This window comes from Carcharodon carcharias, chromosome 10, assembly GCF_017639515.1.
Source record: "Carcharodon carcharias isolate sCarCar2 chromosome 10, sCarCar2.pri, whole genome shotgun sequence".
NCBI lineage: Eukaryota > Metazoa > Chordata > Chondrichthyes > Lamniformes > Lamnidae > Carcharodon > Carcharodon carcharias.
Window position 1 is genome coordinate 123,877,925 of NC_054476.1, and position 18,494 is coordinate 123,896,418.

Sequence of the window (18,494 nt, forward strand, 5' to 3'; positions counted from 1 at the left end):
ACTGAAACATAAATTAGAGTCAGTGGCACTGCTGCTGCAGAACTGATCGTGATGGGAGGTACAGCTCACCGTGCTCAGTATAGCTATAGTTATGGATGAACTGCACTGCATCAACTGAGGAAAGTAATATCTGGGTGCACAATATTTAGGCTGTGCTGTGGCAGTCATCAATTAGTGGAATAATGGAGCTTGTAAATGTAAGACCAAAGATCTTGGGGAGCATTTTTCCCTCGTCAGGCGGGCTTGGCAGGGGATGTTTGGGAAGCCAACGATTGGGGCCGGACCGCAATTTTACGTTGGCGGGCCAAGTAAGGCCCGCCCAGCATGAAACTTGTGTGACAGTGCTCAGCGCTGCCTGTGTGGGGAAGGGAGAGGAGGGCGAGAGTGCAAGTTCACGCATGCACCTGGGCGCATGCTGGAAAAGCTCCCTGAGGTACAGAGCTGCCTGAGGGAGATGAAGAGTTTAGAACATTAAAAATAAAAATTTTTAAAATGTTATAAAACATGTTCCCTTCTGTGACTCTGTCACATGAGCAGGGACATTTTATTAATGAAATGTTAACATTTTTATTTTATTTTTATTTGCTGTTGGAAACCTCATCCCGCCCGTGGATAAGGTTTCCTAAAAAATACAAAGGCCGCTTGGCCTTTTTGCCTGCCCACCAACCATTAGCTTGGACGGGCAGTGAAAAACTTCTTTCAATTATAACTTTAATGGCCTGCCTTTTACTTGTCAGGTGGGTAAGCCACCAATTCCTGTGCGCGCTTGCCGACTGAAATATCGCGCAAGTGTGTGAGTGCGCGAGTGCTCGCCCAACGCCATCTCGTGTCATTTTACCCTCGGTTGGGTTAGGCGCGTGCCCACCCGACGAACGTTTTATTCTGGCCCTTGCATAATTAGCATATCTATATGAACATTTAATTGAACATCGCTTGGTTGCATCCTAGTGTGCTATGCTGCACCATTCTCCTAATTCTGAACACATTTGGGCAAGGCTGGTTATGCCCACATTGTAGTTTGAGACCATTTTTCTGCAGCTACCCCCTGCTTTCAGCCACATGGGACCTTTAATAAATTCAAAACCCACCCACTCATAGGGCAGAATTGTCCCAGATTTGCACTAAGTGCGGTAGCGAGCAGATAAAATGAATTTTTACCAGCTGGCCGCGGGGGGCAGGTTTTCACGTTGTACCGTTCCAAACCCGGCACATTATTTATGCACTCCCAGGAAACACACCGTTTCAATGGCCCCCTGCTATCACTCGCCAATGCATCACGCCGGGCCCCATACTTAAAGTCCAATGCTTCCAGACCACAACCACTGCACAGAAGATAGGATGGTTCCAAAAGGCAAAAAGACTGCAGCCTCCCGCTTCAGCGACGCGTCTCTGGAATGGCTTTTGGACGCAGTGGAATCCCGCCAGGACGTCCTATACCCCCGCTCTGGCCGCAGGATGGGCAGCGGCGCCACCAACCAGGCTTGGGAGGCGGTGGTAGCGGTGGTCAGGGCCAATGCCCTTTAAAGGAGGACAGCCACCTAGTGCCACAAGAAGGTGAAGGATCTCCTCCGTTCCGCCAGGGTAAGTCACTCTTCTCATCACTCACACAATCACAAACCCATCACAGATCCACAGGGCCCTCACTCATTGCCAGTTCAAGGGACATCACCATTCGCTCACACACCTTCATTGTCCTCATCCCATCCATGGGACCACTCACCACCCACTCATGCCAGGCATAGTTATTATCTGGCCTGGCAGGCATCATGATACACTCTCTCCATCTCTGTTCATGCAGGACAAGCTGGCACCCAACAAGGGGAAGAGGTTGCAGACTGGTGGAGGAATGCCCAAAATCAAGGTCCTAACGGACTTTGAAAACAGAGTCATCCAGCTAGCTAGCAAGAATCTGGACTATTCATGTGCTGACGGTGAGGTCAGCGCTGCTCTACCAAGTGAAGGTCCCGCAGTGCAACATCCATCAGACAACCATGTGTGAGTGATGTGTCTTGTTTCACAGGCCACTGCCATGCAAAAATTATCTCCCCTTGCTTTCGCAGGCACATCTGGGAAACAGCCAACTGAGTCCACAACCTAGGGCCTCCAATCAACCCCGAAGACACCTTGGAAGAGGAATCTGAAGGCACCCTCCCTGAAGTCCCATCACAGCACACGGCCCACACCCTCCACCAGTGCAGAGACACACACCTCGGTGGGATCTAGCTTTGGAATAGCCTCGGGATCAAAATCTGGTGTGCACATCGCACTGTCTGATCCACAGGAGGAGGTGGCAGGGACTTCCCAGGTGTCCGGCACTCGGAGGGCTGCTGGAGGCCAGAAATTTGCTGAATCCAAGTCAGATGATGAGTCTCTGAACTCGGTCATGTTACAGTTACTGGAGCTGCAAAGACAAGCTCAGGAACACCAGGAAGGGATGTCTGCTGCACTCCTCAGATTGCAAGGCAAGATGGCGGAGTCCATCCACCTTCAGACTGAGTCATAGTGCCAGCATTGTAATGCACCGAGGTCAACACTAGTAGGATGGTGGCTACCATGGAGTCCTTTGTCCAGGACATCACTCCTGCACTGCTGTGCAGGCTAAACTCCTTCGGTAATGCCTTATTTGGCCTCCAATAGTGTGAGAGGGGTGCGGGGCAGCCTGATCTCACTCCAGCCATGCCTTCTCCTCAAGGAGTCAGCTAGGGGTCCTCAGACACCCATTGGGAGGAAGATCAGCAGTTGCACGCTCCGGTCCATCCACTCAGGTGACTCCGAGAGTGACCGGCCCATCTGAATCCCCTCTTCCTGTGACGTCAGCAGCTCTGGATCAACAGGCCGAGGAGGGTGCCATTGCCACACAGCAGGACCCCAAAAACAGGCTGGGGCCCTCCAAGTCTCGGCCCTCCAGAGGACGCTTGCCAAGGTCATCACAGACAGGGTGTAGCAGTCAGCAGGCTGCCTCCACCTCCGCTGCGGATGTCCGGGGAGCAGTAGGACGTAGTGGCAGGGTTAGGAAAGCTAAGAAGAATTAGCTGCACAGCCTGGGCACGGGTGTGAATCACTTATACATAGTGTTCACTATAGTCAATAAACTGCCAAGAATGTGTCTCTGCCTGTGGCTCCTTGTTCTGATAAGCAGTGTTCTTGTCACTCAGATGTAAAACCTTTCTGCACAAGATAAAGGCAGGTATCTCAGTTCAGGGCCTCTTCCCTGTGCTCTGTACAGCCTCCAGACCAAAGTGATGGTCCAACCTCACACTCCCTGAACAGATTACTGATGCCTGCACCTTGGCAATGCTGGTCATTGCTGCCAGAATGTAGTGGGCAGGAGCCACAGAGTTCTCTCATTCTCTCTGTGTGCTCTCAGCACCTTTGAGGTGGGGCTGGCCCCCATCCCTTCAGCGTCTGTGACCGGTGATGCTGTGCTCCTGAAGGGGTCAGGTGCTGACAGTTGAGAATGGATCAGGTGCATTTAATGTTTCATGGCTGCATGATATGACTCTGATCACAGTGCACAAGTGAGCTGCCCTTGGCCAGACAGGAGTCTGACGTTCTCAGGGGCTACGTGAAGATCTATGGAGTGTCCTCACTGCATGTCACCATCATCCTCCTGCAATCGAGTGACTATTAGGGCCTCCGCTGCATATCCATGACAGGAGTATTCTCAGAGAGGATATTCGCACTGCCATAAGCCAGACTGGAGTCAAACGTTCATAAATGCAATGTGAGGATCTTATAGTGTCTCCTCACTGCATGTCATCATCATCCTCCACAAATCTGGCAGCTATGAGGGCCTCCCGAGTGCGCCTGCCTCATCTAGCTATTGCAAGGGCCTCATTCCCGTGATCGCTACCTCCAAGGACCTCCTCACCCTCATCACTGTCGGCGTCCTCCTCATAGGAGGAGACCTCTAACACCTCCATCTCCTCCTCAGCCAGCTTGTCTCCCTATTGGAGCGCCAGGTTGTAAAAGGCGCAGCAGACAACGTAGATGCCTGACAGGGCTCCACCAGACTGATTCAGGCTCCGGAACCACATCTTCAGCATCCTGATGGTTTGCTCCACCAAGTTGCAAGCTGCTACATGAGCCTCATAATATCGGTGCTCTGCTGCAGTCTGAGGCCGCTGCACAGGTTTCATCAGCCACGGCCCTTGTCCCTGAGACGCCAACCCTGCAGCTTCAGTGGATCCTGGAAGATGTCAGGGATCTGTGACTGACTGAAGATGTAGGCGTCGTGCATGCTCCCTGGAAACTGTGCTCACACCTGCAGGATGTGTTTCTGGTGGTCGCAAATCAGCTGCACATTCAGCGAGTGGAATCCCTTGTGGTTGATGTAGTCCACCGTGTGTTGCGATAGAGGTCTGAGCACCATGTGGGTGCAGTCAATAGCACCCTGAACCTGTGGGAAACCCAAAATCTGGGTGAATCCAATCGCTCTTGCATCCTGGCTGTCCTGGTCCCAGGTGAAAGGCACAAAGTTGTGTGCCCTCGCAAAGATGGCATCCATGACCTCATAGATACATTTGTGGTTGGAGGCTTGTGATATCCCACAGAGGTCACCTGTGGAGCCCTGTAAGGAGCCACTGGCATAGAAATTGAGTGCCGCGGTCACTTTCAGGGCCACTGGCAGTGGATGCCCTCCATGTTCCCATGGTGCCAAATCCTGCAGTAGCTGGCAGATGTGAGTGGCCAGTTCCCTAGACATGCGCAGTCTTCGGCGACACTGGTTCTGGGTCATCTGCAGGAATGAAAGGTGGTGTCTATAGATCCTGTGTCTAGCTATGGTGCCGATCAGCGATGGCTCGCTGTGGATCTTTGGTGGCCTAAGCAGGAGCCCCAGCCATCCCTTCTTCCTAAGGCTGCTGCACAGCCAGGAGCTTCAGTGGCTCTCTCTTCCATCATCTTTGCGCTCTGTAGGCCATCAGACATACTACTAGTTTACCAGGCTCCATGATCCTGATGTTCTCCTCCTGCAGGATGGAAGAGAGAAACATGTGGTTAGCATGGGCTTACTAAGAACCAGTCCTGGTTAAGTGTGAAAGCCCCTCAACGCTTCCCGGAGAGTGCCAGCCACCATTTGGATGGCCAGAGATTAGTGCGCTGCATGGCTGCCCGAAACCCCACCACATTTGCACCATTCCACCCAACGGATTGGCGGCAGATTTGCCCATTGGACTGCATGCTGTGCTCTCAACTCAGGCACAGGTATTCTCCTAACCCGCACTGCAAGGCTGCGCTGTTAGCTTGAACCATGGGGGAGACTGGTCCAAACCAGGATGCTGACATTGCAAGGGGCTGTGAGCGTCTCCAGCAGTGACTGCTCCATGGCCAGCTTTAGGAAGGAGATTGTACAATGTGTGCAGTCATCCAACTGTTCTGCAGTCCACTAAAATGCTAGTGACTTTGTAGTCTGTGCCGGGGTGGGGGAGGGGTTGGTGGTTGGGGGGGTGGTGGGGTTGTGAAATGCTTTGGAGCACTTGGTGGCACTATGATGCCTCTGCATTGCTTGAGTGGGCAGATAAGCTAGAGGCCCGACTCCAATCATATCAATGTGGCTGCGCCTGAACTGCCTCAGTTGCACAGGAATGGTCACTTTATACAGCTTTCCCGAATGCATGGCCATTTCCCTTGCCCGCCCCCCCGCCCCCCACCGGCGCCACAAGTCGCCTCAATGGCATTGCTGCCCTTAACACTGACCCCCCAGCGCACCTCAAGCTTGAAGTCCAACAGGCGACCCTGGCCAGCGCTGCACAATGTTACTGTGTACACACCTCTGAGTTCCCCTCAATGTGTAGCCCACCAAGTGCATGTCGCTTATGTGATGTTGTGAAACATGTCGGCGTGTTTTCCCGCTGACATGGATGTACGATCTGGTGGATGGGGACGATTCTGGTGGGCAGGCCTGATAGTGATGTGCTGGTGTATTACAACGAGGTTCCTGACGTCTGATGGCAGGAAATGTTGCCTGCCTTCAGCAGGCTGAGCGGACGATCGCGAACTAGATTCATGCCGTCGTAAAACCGATCGTGCCATATTGTCTGCTCATGCCACTGAACACACCCGACGCCGGGGGGCATGGCAAATTCCACCCGTAGAGAATTAAGATTGGACCCAGCATCCGTATCTGAACCAGCCTAAGTGACACTGCTGGATCAATGTTTGTGCTTGGAATATCACTTCTGATGCATTACATCCATTTGATTATTCCAAGCAATGAATATTTTGTTACAGTCTCGATTTGTGTGCAGAATGCTGATGGAATTAAAATACTTTTTCAACCTTTGCATTCCTGACCTGCCCCCAAAAAGCTGAAATGATCCCAAAGTGCTGACAATTCAAATAGTAACCAACAGTTCAATGACAGCTCCCACTTTAGCCTTTTGAGAAAGGCTGCTGCTTTGTAATGACTGAATACATTAATTAATTCCGTTTTATTAAGTGGGGATTCCAAGATTTTCACTAGTGCTCCGGGATCACACTTCACAGTTGGCCCCTTTTCTCTGAAAATTGAAGCCTTAAAGGCTTGCCTATGATGTCAAAACAAGTTGCTCTGCTGTGAGTTAAGTTAGTGGTGCCAATACATCCAGGGCTGTTTCTTTTATAAAACGTTTGGCGGGGGTGGGTTGCTGCGGAGCTCAGCTTCCAAATCCTAGGTTTGGGCAACACAGCACTTTGAAATGTACAGTAGGTATAACAGGTCATGAGGAACCTTCGTCTGCTGCTAAATGTTGGACACAGTTAGCTCAGGAATGCAACAACCTCCTTGCAGCACTAAAGTTTCACAGCCAAACTTAGCACCTGTGAAACTCAACACATGCATGCAAAAGATTTCCAGACACTCTGGAGTGACTTTAAGCAACGACAGGTAGAATCCTCCGTTCTCGGTGGGTGTCTGGCTCACTGCCTAAAAAAGCAGTGAGACACCTGTGCCAACACTGAGGAGGAAGTCCTGCCACGTCTTCTGCCCGTCAGGCAGTTAAGTGGACAGTGGCAGGCCTTACTCCGGACTGAGGACCCTGTAAGACGACTTCCCGCTTGCCAAGAGCTGCTGGCCAATCAGAGACTGGTGGAGGCCATGGCTGCTGCCAGAGAAACATCCCCTGGAGTACTAGGATCGCGGAGCAACCTAGGAAAAGGGTAAGTGCTGTTTGTTAGGGGGTGGGGGGGGGGCGCGGTGTGGTTGGGGACTAGGGGGAGGCGGGTGGGGGGGGGGGGGGTGGTTCTTGAGGGGATGGGGGTCACAGGAAGAGAGGGGCCAAGGGGGTCGGCAGCAAAGGCAAGCAGCTGTCAGCAGTTTTCCCCTGTCCCATGTCCATGCCCTCAATCATGTGCAGATTGAAGACCACATCACCACCACCCACCACCACCCCCCCATCCCCCACCCCACAACCTGCTCCTGCTGACATGCAGCCACAGTTTTACCAATCGTGCAGGCTGCACATTGCCAGGCCCACCTGGAGCTGGGAAGATTTCAGCAGAGGCAGGAAGAAGCCTTTAAGTGATCGTTAATTGGCCATAAAAGACTCGAATGGAGGCAGGGTGGGAAGAATGACCATGGGTCTTCCTGCCCAGAACTTATGTCCAGTATAGTTGGGAAGGCATTGGTTATTGGTCCCAATACCAACCCTCCAAATTCTCAGGCCCGCCCGCCTCCTTTCTTGTGATCCTAGCCAATGTTTCACATGACAAAAATGCTGATTCATGAGATCTGCTGCTGCCAGTCTTTCAGAAACACTGAGTGTCAACGTGAAACACCGATAGTTGGTATCTGAAAGGGTGAGAATAATATAAGATTTATTAATCTGTTGGATTTTAAAGCTGAGCATTAAAAAAAAAGCAGTTTTCAGGGTTAGTTAGCTCCCCCAGTTTTTGCTGCTTCGGGGACATCCTCGAACCACAAGCTACGTGGGAACTGCAGGCTACTCAATGGATTCTGCAAATGCTACTCTGTGATCAGACAATCTGGGATGTTGTGATTTAATCCTGAGGTAAGCCTCAGCACTAATTCTTTTCTTTGCTTGTTGTTAATGCCTGGAAATCCCAACAAGTTCAGTGACTTGGAATCTAGGCAAAGACTTAAGGACAGGATTTTGCCCTTTGGGTTGGGACCCTGACATCAGGGTCAAATGGGAGTCACAGCCCCACACAGTGGGGAACGTTCACCCAGCAGCGAGTTACCCCGCATTGGCCAATTAGTGGTCAGAGGGTGGGCTCACCATCCAGCTAAGGAATGGTGGTCAGGTTCTTAAAGTTGGATGGCCCAAAGCAGGCTTCCAGCTCAGAAGGCGATAAAGTCTGCACTTCAGGTAAGAGAAAGAGAGGACACCTCCATTTTGAAGCATCCCCTCTCCAACTTTTTAAATTGCTGAATTTAAAAATAGAATTAGCAGCCGGGCCATTATTGTGGAGGGGGATCTGCTGGGGCCCCAGTCTGTCATTGGAAGGCTGGCTCCAGGCAGCTGCTGTAACCTCCAGTGGCTCAAGAGCCCAAACGCCAACTGGAAAATTCCAGATGGCTTCTGACAATAGGCCTTAATAGGCCTTTAGTGAACTCAAATGGCTACCTGCCACTTGAGGGCGTGGAGCCCTGCCCACCCCCATGCCTTACCTGAGAAAATAACCTGGGGGAGTGATGGTGCCAGCAAGCAGGCAGGATGGGCAATGACATGAATTTCCATGCCTGCCTGCCTCTGTGCTTGCCTCTTTATGGGGCTAAAATTCCTGCCCTTCATGCCAACTAATATTGGGAATCAATACTACACTTTGGTCTGTAGTGAAGCAGTGCTTTATAGTTACTAGTCCATGAACATTTTGCACTATCATGTTTCTTTTGTTAATTTTTAAACTTGTAACAGTGTTGTGTCTTTGAAATGCTGTGAAAACTTAAATAAAGTGTTGCTAATGTGAGGAATAGGCTAACATCCTTGGTCCTCTTTGGCCCTATCAGTGAAAGTTTAGGAGCAATGTAAGAAAACAGAGATTTGACAGGGAAAATAGATTCTATGGTGATAAGACGTATTATGCAAGGCCTATTACAATAAATATCTTGGTTTAAATGCAATTGACAAAGAAACCAAGAGTAATGTATCCAAGTTGTGGAAGGTACAAAGCTAGCTGGGAATGTAAATAGTGTGGAGGACAAAAATAGGCTGCAAAGCGATATAGACTGGTTAGATGAGTGGGCAACAAGCTACAATGTGGGGACAAGTAAGGTTATTCACTTTGTCGTAAGAATAGAAAAGTAGAAGATACTTTAAAAGTAGTAAAACTTCAATGTTGATGCCCGGAGAGAATTGGGTGTACTCTTATAAGAAACACAGAAAGTAGCGTGCAGGTACAGCAAGCAAATAGGAAGGCAAATGGAATGTTGGCCTTGATTGCAAAGGGGCTGGAGTGCAAGAATAAGGAAGTCTTGGCATAATTGTATAGGACTTTGGTGACACCATACCTGGAGTACTGGGTGCAGTTTTGGTCTCCATATCTAAGGAAGTAAAACTTGCCTTGGAGGCAGTTCAGCAAAAGTTCACTAGATTGGTCCCTGAGATGAGAGGGCTGTCCAATGATGAGAGGCTGAGGAAATTGGGCCTACACTCTCTGGAGCTTAGAATGGGGATCTCATTGAAGCATGCAGGATTCTGAAGGGGCTTGACAAGATAGACACTGAGAGGTTGCCTCCACCGGTTGGGGAATCTAGATCACGAGGTCACAGTTTCAGGATAAGGGGTTGACCACTGAAGGTTGAGATGAGGAGAAATTTTTTCACTCAGGGGGTTGTCAATCTCTGAAATTCTCTACCCCAAAGGGTTGTGGGTGTCCATTGTTGAGAACGTTTAAGGCCCTGATAGACAGTTTTTTGGACCTTCAGAGAATCAAGAGATACAGGGGAGCAGGCGGGAAAGTGGAGTTGACCCGGAAAGTCAGCCATGATCATATTGAATGGCGGAACAGGCTTGAGGGGCCGTATGGTCTACTCCTACTCTCATTTCTTATGTTACTATTTTCTTAGGTTCAATTATCAGCAAACACCAGAAGAACCTGTTGTAACTCATTATATGAATGTTTAGTTGCTGGGAAGTATCATTGTTTTTTAATGTCTTTCCAATAGTAATTATCTTGACTGGGAATCTGCCTTTACATGAAAGACAGGATTGTTTGCAGAATGCAGGGGCTGTCGGAATACCCAAGTTTTGTGTTATATGAGAAATACACTCGTCATTCATAACAACTAAGAAGGCATAGTATTTTCTTGATTGGGAGAAAATTGGTTAATTTTAAACAAAAGCAAAATACTGCGGATGCTGGAAATCTGAAACAAAAAACAAAAATAGCTGGAAAAAGTCAGCAGGTCTGACAGCATCTGCGGAGAGGAATACAGTTAACGTTTCGAGTCCGTATGACTCTTAATTTTAAACTTTGGCAAAATATAAAAATTAATCATGGGCCAGATTTTGACTTAGACATTGTGGGAGTCTCGAGCTCACTGCAAGTTACCAGCTACAGTGATTATCGTTCAGACACCATTAGTTTTTCAGCAAAATCTAGCCGTTTTGTTACATGAAAGTATGCTTTCTTCAATCTTTGAAATCTTGCTTCTTATTTTTCCATCAATATCTAGGTGCGTGGTGTATTTTGGAAAGGGCCCTTGTTGATCTATTTAATCAAACAATTAGTGGCAAAATTATCACTGTCTCTAATGTGCATAAAGTATATAACAAATCCTCCATTTCCAGTTAGATACTTTCAGGAAGCAAATTGGGTTCTATAATTGGACAGAACAGCCCTTGGCTTCAGTGGGAGAGAGGGGAAAATCAGCCAGGTTTCCCTGGTCATGATCATGTATGGGCATTGAGTGAGGAAGAAGCTTGTTTCAGACACATCTATGGCCAAATAACGTCCTAACACTCATAGGTTGGCTTCCAGAAGAGTATTAACTTGAATTAGGTAACTGAGCCAGTGCACATGGATCCGTACCCCACCATAAATTGCCATCATCAAAAGAGGAAGTGGAAAAATACTAGAGAAGAAAGAAATAATAAGGCCATCAGAAGAATGATCCTATACATTAGCTAATCGATATAAATATTGCTACAACTGGATCCTTTAAAGAGCCACTCCCTAAGTTGTGTCTCTAATAAGTAGTACTGCATCCCAAACTATTATGCCCATGGCATTTTTTGTTGCTGCTATTTAACACTCTCTGAGTAATAACTAAGTCCAGCCCAAGTTAGCTTTCATCTTTAATCAACAGTTGACTTGATTTCTAATTCTATACTTCAGATTTTGATATTCCTTCCAGTTAATAAATGCTGCCGGAAATGGGCAGTGCCCGCCCAAGCCTGCAGTCAAGAGGTTGGAGGCAATTTCAGCTCTGGGCCTCACTTAAGTTTTACTGCCAAACTGGCATTCCACTGCAGGTTGCTGGTTTGATGCTCTGGATGGTTGGCTGACTTCTACGCTGAGGTGACTGGTGGGTGGGGCCTGTTGAGTTGCTGGAGTCGGGGGTCGGGGGGAAGGGGGGAAGTAAGTAAGAATGGTCTACTGAGGGCTGACAGATTTTCACTCCCAAATCCAACAGATTGTATCATTATTATACATATTATTGTATTTCCCATCTTCATTTTACCCTAATGCTATTTGAGTTCTGGCTAATCATATCACAGGTTCCTTAAGTGTGATTAAACAAGGTATTCTACAGTTCCCATGTAAGACTCCTACTCATGCTCCTATTAAAATAAAACTCATCTCTCTTGTAGAATGCAGTTGTGATGGTTCCAGTGACTTATTTATTATTCCAAATCCTTTCACCATGTCACATTTCATAAGTTTATTGCTCTCCAGCTTAGGCCTAAATTAATATCATCTACTCCAACTTAGTGCAGGTTGAACTTGAAGAAGCATTTGAAGGTTATGTTCTGCAAATTTAAAATGAAAATCCTCTGAATCCGTCATTCAGTAATAGAGTTGGTGTATGATGTATTCATTCCAACCAACTATATGCATATAGTTTAGACCAGGAATATCCTTTTTCCCTTTATTCAACTGGTAGAAATCAGACATATTTTCTTCCCACTCCCCCAACAGACCAGGCTACCCAGTACAATAAAGCACCAGATCCCATGAAATTAACTAGAATAAACAAAGCACAGACACAGGCCATTCAGTCCAACTGGTCTATGCAGGTGTTATTCTCCAGACGAGCCTCCTCCCACTCTTTTTCCTCCAAGTCTATCAGCACAGCTTTATTCCTTTCTCCCTCATGTGTTTAGCTCGATTCCCCTGAAACAATCGCAGCAAAATGATTTCCTCCTGCTCTTCTAGCCATTCCCAAGACCAGACCCTTGTCATCCATAGTGCCCTTGATGCTTGTTTGAGATTTGACCAAAATTGGAGGAGGGGATAAACATTTGGAACTAATTGTGACCAACCATAAACATAATGCCAAATGCATGTATTAGATTGATTCATTGATCCGTTGTTACTATTGGTAAAACTTAAGAGATACAATTACTTTTGGAAGCACAAAAATATGGTGCTGCACACCTGCTGAGGACCATAATGGCCTCTTTGTTCCATTTATTTCTTACAAAAGGATACATACTTCGCAATTTCTTAACTGCCTGCAAATAAAGATATCCTACCAATTATGCCCTCCTCCAGTGAATAAATAATTTTAAATTGAGCTTGTTTCACCTCTACGACTAAATTAAAATTGCATTTAAAGATGATTAACTGAAGCTTTATACAACTAACTCTGCAGGAGCTTTTTGTTAGCTCGAACCAGAATCACAATCATTATTAACAAGAACCTACTTGTCAATGGAAATTATAACCAATTAAAATTAGGAGTTGAATTCTAATTAAAACTGCACCTTTGAGGGGAATAGCTTTTAATTAATGTCCTGATGTTTTCAGCCGTATACAGCAGGGAACAGGCACACCTGACCCATAGTAAGGGGCTGAAAATCGAGTGCTGGGAGCTGGTGACACAGACACATGCCAACTGCAGAGGGAGTAGAAATGCAGCATTGTTATCAGGTTAACTGATTTGCACTTGCCTTAGGTTTTCCAATAGCACTGATCTGAAAGTGTCACTACAAGGTACAAGCCTCATTTTGTATTCCTTTGAGTTATTTCATGGCTGTGTCCTTACTTCCACAGAAATTGTTTCAGTTGTTTTATCACTTCTTCCAATTTCAGCCTAATCTTGGACAAGCATCCTACCCATAACTTATTAGAATTCCTGGGGAGATAAAACATTAACTTTTTAAATGGACTCAATTGCATTTATTGCAATCAATTCTCAAATAACTAACGTAATTAAATTAAGAATGATTAATGTCTTGAGTTTTGATATGTCTTTCTTCAATGTCAGCTTTGGGTCAGCGGTAGCACAATTGCCTGAGTTAGAAGGTTGTGGGTTAAGTCCCACTTCAGAAACATGAGCACATAATCTAGACTAACACTGTAGTGCAGCACTTGGGTGTGCTGCACTGTCAGAAGTGTAATTTTTTGGATGCCTCATCTGCCCTCTCAGGTGAATGTAAAAGACTGGGTTCATTACAGCCACATTCAGACAAAGGCAAAATTTTTGCCACAACAGAGAGGCTCTCTGTCATTGCACAACTAGCAGAAATGACTGAAAATCTTAAGTCCTGCCCCTGAACATGGCATTTCCTATTTCGTGGGGGGGGGGGGGGGGGGGGGGGGGGGTCAGGAGTCGGGCTGGTGTTCATGCATATGCATTTTACAGAGGCAGTTGGCCATTTAAGTCATCAGCTGCTTCTACTGGAATGGGATTTTGATAGTCCAGAAGTATGAAACCTGGTGTGTGCAGACTAGACCACGTAATAATGATCTGAACTTGGTAGATTCATTTTGATAGCCACGGTACCCATTTGGAGAGTTAGGGTACCCCTTTGAATATGGTCCCAGGACACCTTTGGGAGAGGTAAGGAACCCTTTGGGAATGTTAAAAGTAAACATGATTGTGTGTGAAAAGTGAATAAGCTCATTGGAACTATCAAAGCTATCAATGAATTTAACTCTGCTGGCCTTTAAATTTAGAAGAAAGTCTGGAGTTAAAAAAAAATCAGTTTCTTATATTTCATTCTGTCTATTGACATAAGCCTGAGGGTTATCACTGTGGGATTTGTGCTGTAATGACTGATTTTACAAACTAACATTATCACTGGGGTGCCTTTTAAGTGAACAGTTTGATTGACAATAGAATAGAATACCCAATAGAAATTTTTTTCGAAAGTGATTAGTTGAAGGAATTCTTTTTTATTCATTCATGGGATGTGGGCTTCGCTGGTTGGGCCAGCATTTATTGCCCATCCCTAGTTGCCCTTGAGAAGGTGGTGGTGAGCTGCCTTCTTGAACTGTTGCAGTCCATGTGGGGTGGGTACACCCACAGTGCTGTTAGGAAGGGAGTTTTTGACCCAGTGACAGTGAAGGAACGGTGATATATTTCCAAGTCAGGCTGGTGAGTGACTTGGAGGGGAACTTCTAGGTGGTAGTGTTCTCATCTATCTGCTGCCCTTGTCCTTTTAGATGATAGGAGTCATGGGTTTGGAAGGTGCTGTCGAAGGATCCTTGGTGAATTCTTGCAGTGCATCTTGTAGGTGGTGCACATTGCTGCTACCGTGCATCGGTGATGGAAGGAGTGAATGTTTGTGGGTGTGGTGCCAATCAAGTGGGCTGCTTTGACCTGGATGATGTCAGGCTTCTTGAATGTTGTTGGAACTGCTCTCATCCAGGCAAGGGGAGAGTATTCCATCACACTCCTGACTTGTGCCTTGTAGATGGTGGACAGGCTTTGGGGAGTCAGTAGGTGGGTTACTCATCACACTGTTCCTAGCATCTGACCTGCTCTTGTAGCCACAGTATTTATATGGATAGTCTAGTTCAGTTTCTGGTCAATGGTAACTCCCAGGATGTTGATAGTGGGGGATTCAGTGATGATAATGCCATTGAACATCAAGGGGAGATGGTTGGATTCTCTCTTGTTGGAGTTGGTCATTGTCTGACACTTGTGTGGTGTGAATGTTACTTGTCACCCATCAACCCAAGCCTGGATATTGTCCAGGTCTTGCTGCATTTGACATAGACTGTTTCAGTGTCTGAGGAGTCGCAAATGGTGCTGAACATTGTGCAATCATCAGCAAACATCCCCAATTCTGACCTTATGATGGAAGGAAGGTCATTGATGAAGCAGCTGAAGTTGGTTGGGCCGAGGACACTACCCTGAGGAACTCCTGCAGTGATGTCCTGGAGCTCAGCTGACTGACCTCCAACAACTACAACCATCTTCCTTTGCGCTTGGTATGAATCCAACCAGCAGAGAGTTTTCCCCCTAATTCCCATTGACTCCAGTTTTGCTAGGGCTCCTTGATGTCACACTCTGTCAAACGCTGTCTTGATGTCAAGGGCAGTCACTCTCACCTCACCTCAGGAGTTCAGCTCTTTTGTCCATGTTTGAACCAAGGCTGTAATAAGGTCAGGAGCTGAGTGGCCCTGGCAGAACCCAAAATGGGTGTCAGTGAGTAGGTTATTGCTAAGCAAGTGCCACTTTATAGCACAGTTGATGACCCCTTCCATTACTTTACTGATGATCGAGAGTAGACTGATCCAACCTGGTAATTGGCCGGGTTGGATTTGCACTGCTTTTTTGTGTACAGGACATACCTGGGCAATTTTCCACATAGTCGGGTGGATGCCAGTGTACTGTACTGGAACAGCTTGGCCGGGGGCGCGGCAAGTTCTGGAGCACAAGTCTTCAGTACTATTGCCGAAATATTGTCAGGGCCCATAGTCTTTGCTGTATCCAGTTCCTTCAGCCATTTCTTGATATCGTGTGGAGTGAATCGGAATGACTGAAGACTGGCATCAGTGATGCTGGGGATCTCTGGAGGAGGCCAAGATGGATCATCCACTCGGCACTTGTGGCTGAAGATTGTAGCAAATGCTTCAGTCTTATCTTTTGCACTGATGGTAATGGTGGTGTCTGGGACATTGTCTGTAATGTACGATTCCATGAGGATGACTATGTCAGGTTGTTGTTTGACTAGTCTGTGAGACATCTCTTCCAATTTTGGCACTAGGCCCCAGATGTTAGTAAGAAGGACTTTGCAGGGTCGACAGGGCTGAGATTGCCATTGTCGTTTCCGGTGCTTAGGTCGATGCTGGGTGGTCCATCTGGTTTCATTTCTTTTTTGAGACTTTGTAGCGATGTTGACATATATCTTTATTTTAGGCCAGCCGAGCTCCTGAGGTTTTCCCATGGAGGATACTAAGTTAGTTGCCCTGGAGGGGAGTAATGGCAAAGGGTGGTGGGTTGTGGGCATGAGTTGGCACTAAGTTGGCATCGGGGCTATGAAGGGCCAGGGGATGTTGTGGGGATAAGGGTATGAGTGGCCACAGGGAAGTGATTATCTCAGTGTGGGTTGTCATGAGGGATTGAGGGACTATGGGAGTGGGTAGAGGGGCACTTGTTGGCATGGGGTCATGAGTGGCCATGGGGGGAAGGTGGGGAACATGACATAGCATAGGTTGCCATAAATGGGGCCTGGGGAGTGTGTGGAGGGTGAGGGCTGGAGGGTTGTGTTTTGCTTTATTAATTTTTAAAAATTAAACTCAACAAAGTGTCGAAGCACACAGCGGCAGGCCTTCCACCCAGCCATCTTGGCACTCGGCAGCCTCTGCCCTCGTTCCAGGGGTGGCAGGTCTGACCTCTAACCCAGCCCGCACCCCAGAAGAAAAATTGGAACTGTGGACCGCCATTTTTAAAGGTCAGGTTTGCAGAGCCAGGAATTCTCTGAGGGCAACAATCTGGCCCTAATTGTTAAAAGTTTTGATGTTAGTAATGGAAATGGTTGCACTGGAAACAACTAATTATACAACCAGCAATTTCACTTAATGTCAATGATGGTACTTTTTTCCATGTCAAAAGTAATTTCAATGTTTTTATACTTTCTGTAAAGCAGAGGGTGCTGAAGAATTATCCCGACCTTTTCTCCATATTCTCCTCAGAGGTATTTGGGTATCATGGCAGCCCTACTAAGGTATGAGTTACTCATACAGTCAAGCACATGACATGTTACGAGAGGCTGATACAATTATTACTGCAACTAATTTGTTTAAAGAATTATTGAAAAGAGCTTAAGTGAAACAAGCCTTTGCAAAGAGCAACCAAGGCACATCTTGAAAGGTTCCAGTGTTCTGCTAAAATGATAAAAATACCCACTGTTCTGTCATGATCAAATCTACCCTTTTTGTTTTACTTCTATTATTTTTAAAATGTGCAGTACAGGACCTCAGGAAAAAGTTGAGAGTTTGTAAAGGAGATTAGTGCATTTCTGGACCAATTTTTTTTTCTTGAAGATAAACCATTAAGTTGGGTGAAAATTGCCATCTTACAAAGATTTCGGGCTGCATTTGTGACAGGCTTTGGGACCCCAACGTCAGGACCAATTGGGGGTCTGGAGTCTGTACTTGTTGGGAGCGAGATGAGGGGAGCGAGTGCCCTGGAGGAGGCTTCTTAATTGGTTGCCTGCAAGCTCGCTGTTATAGATGGTTGGTGGGCTCTCGATTCTGCCACCAGCTCAATCAGAGTGCCAGTGGCTATAGAGCCTTGCCAGCCCTACCAGGAGAGGTAGAAGCTGCTGAGGCAGGTTGAGTATCGCAAGGGCATCTCAACAGTGAATAAAAAACCATGATCTACACCAGTATGTCAAGCATAGTGTTACTATCACTGTAGAGATCGAAAACATTTTAAAAGAGATATGGATTTCCAAGTTACCAATTCAAAGGATCGCCCAACACGATTTCATATTTTAAGACTTTTACTGTAACAAACACACTCAAAACAACATAGAATAAACATTACTTAGTAGGCAACTGATATACTAAACTACAGAAAAAGTATAAGCTAAAATAAAAGCAAAATACTGTGGATGCTGGAGATCTGAAATAAAAACAGAAAATGCTGGAAAATCTCAGCAGGTCTGGCATCATGTGGAGAGAGGAACAGAGTTAACGTTTCGAGTCCAATATGGCTTTTCTTCGGAATCCTTTTTCTACAGAAAAGGTATTCCTTATTAACTTCTTAACACAACTGAAAACCCCACACCACATTTATACATTATACTGCACTGTCAGCAGAAATGTAGGGCCATATTTAATTGAGGCAACGGGGTCTCGCCCACCAGCAGGGGAGCCTGCGAGAGCCCCACGTTTCCTCCTTTGTGGATGACCTGCCGAATTAAATGACACTCAGGCACTTACCAGGCCACCCTTGTGCCTGCCCCAAGATCAAAGACCCCAGGGGCATCTGCCCAGTGCTGCCAGCGAATTACAGGCCAGCAGCTTGCTTTGCTTGGCAGCACCACCTAGGTCACAAGTGAGTGATGGCAAGAGGGGATTGTGGGGTAGGGGTTGCGGGGGATGGCGGAGGGGGTTTGGAAGCATGGCAGGGGGTGGCTTTCAGAGGGCTC

The 18,494-nt window shown here is 47.0% G+C and overlaps 1 protein-coding gene across 1 annotated transcript in view; it reads left to right on the plus strand.

Annotated features, from left to right (window-relative positions):
* Nucleotides 1-18,494, plus strand: part of galnt17 (polypeptide N-acetylgalactosaminyltransferase 17) — a 488,896-nt gene that overhangs the window by 16,850 nt on the left and 453,552 nt on the right. The window lies entirely within an intron of this gene.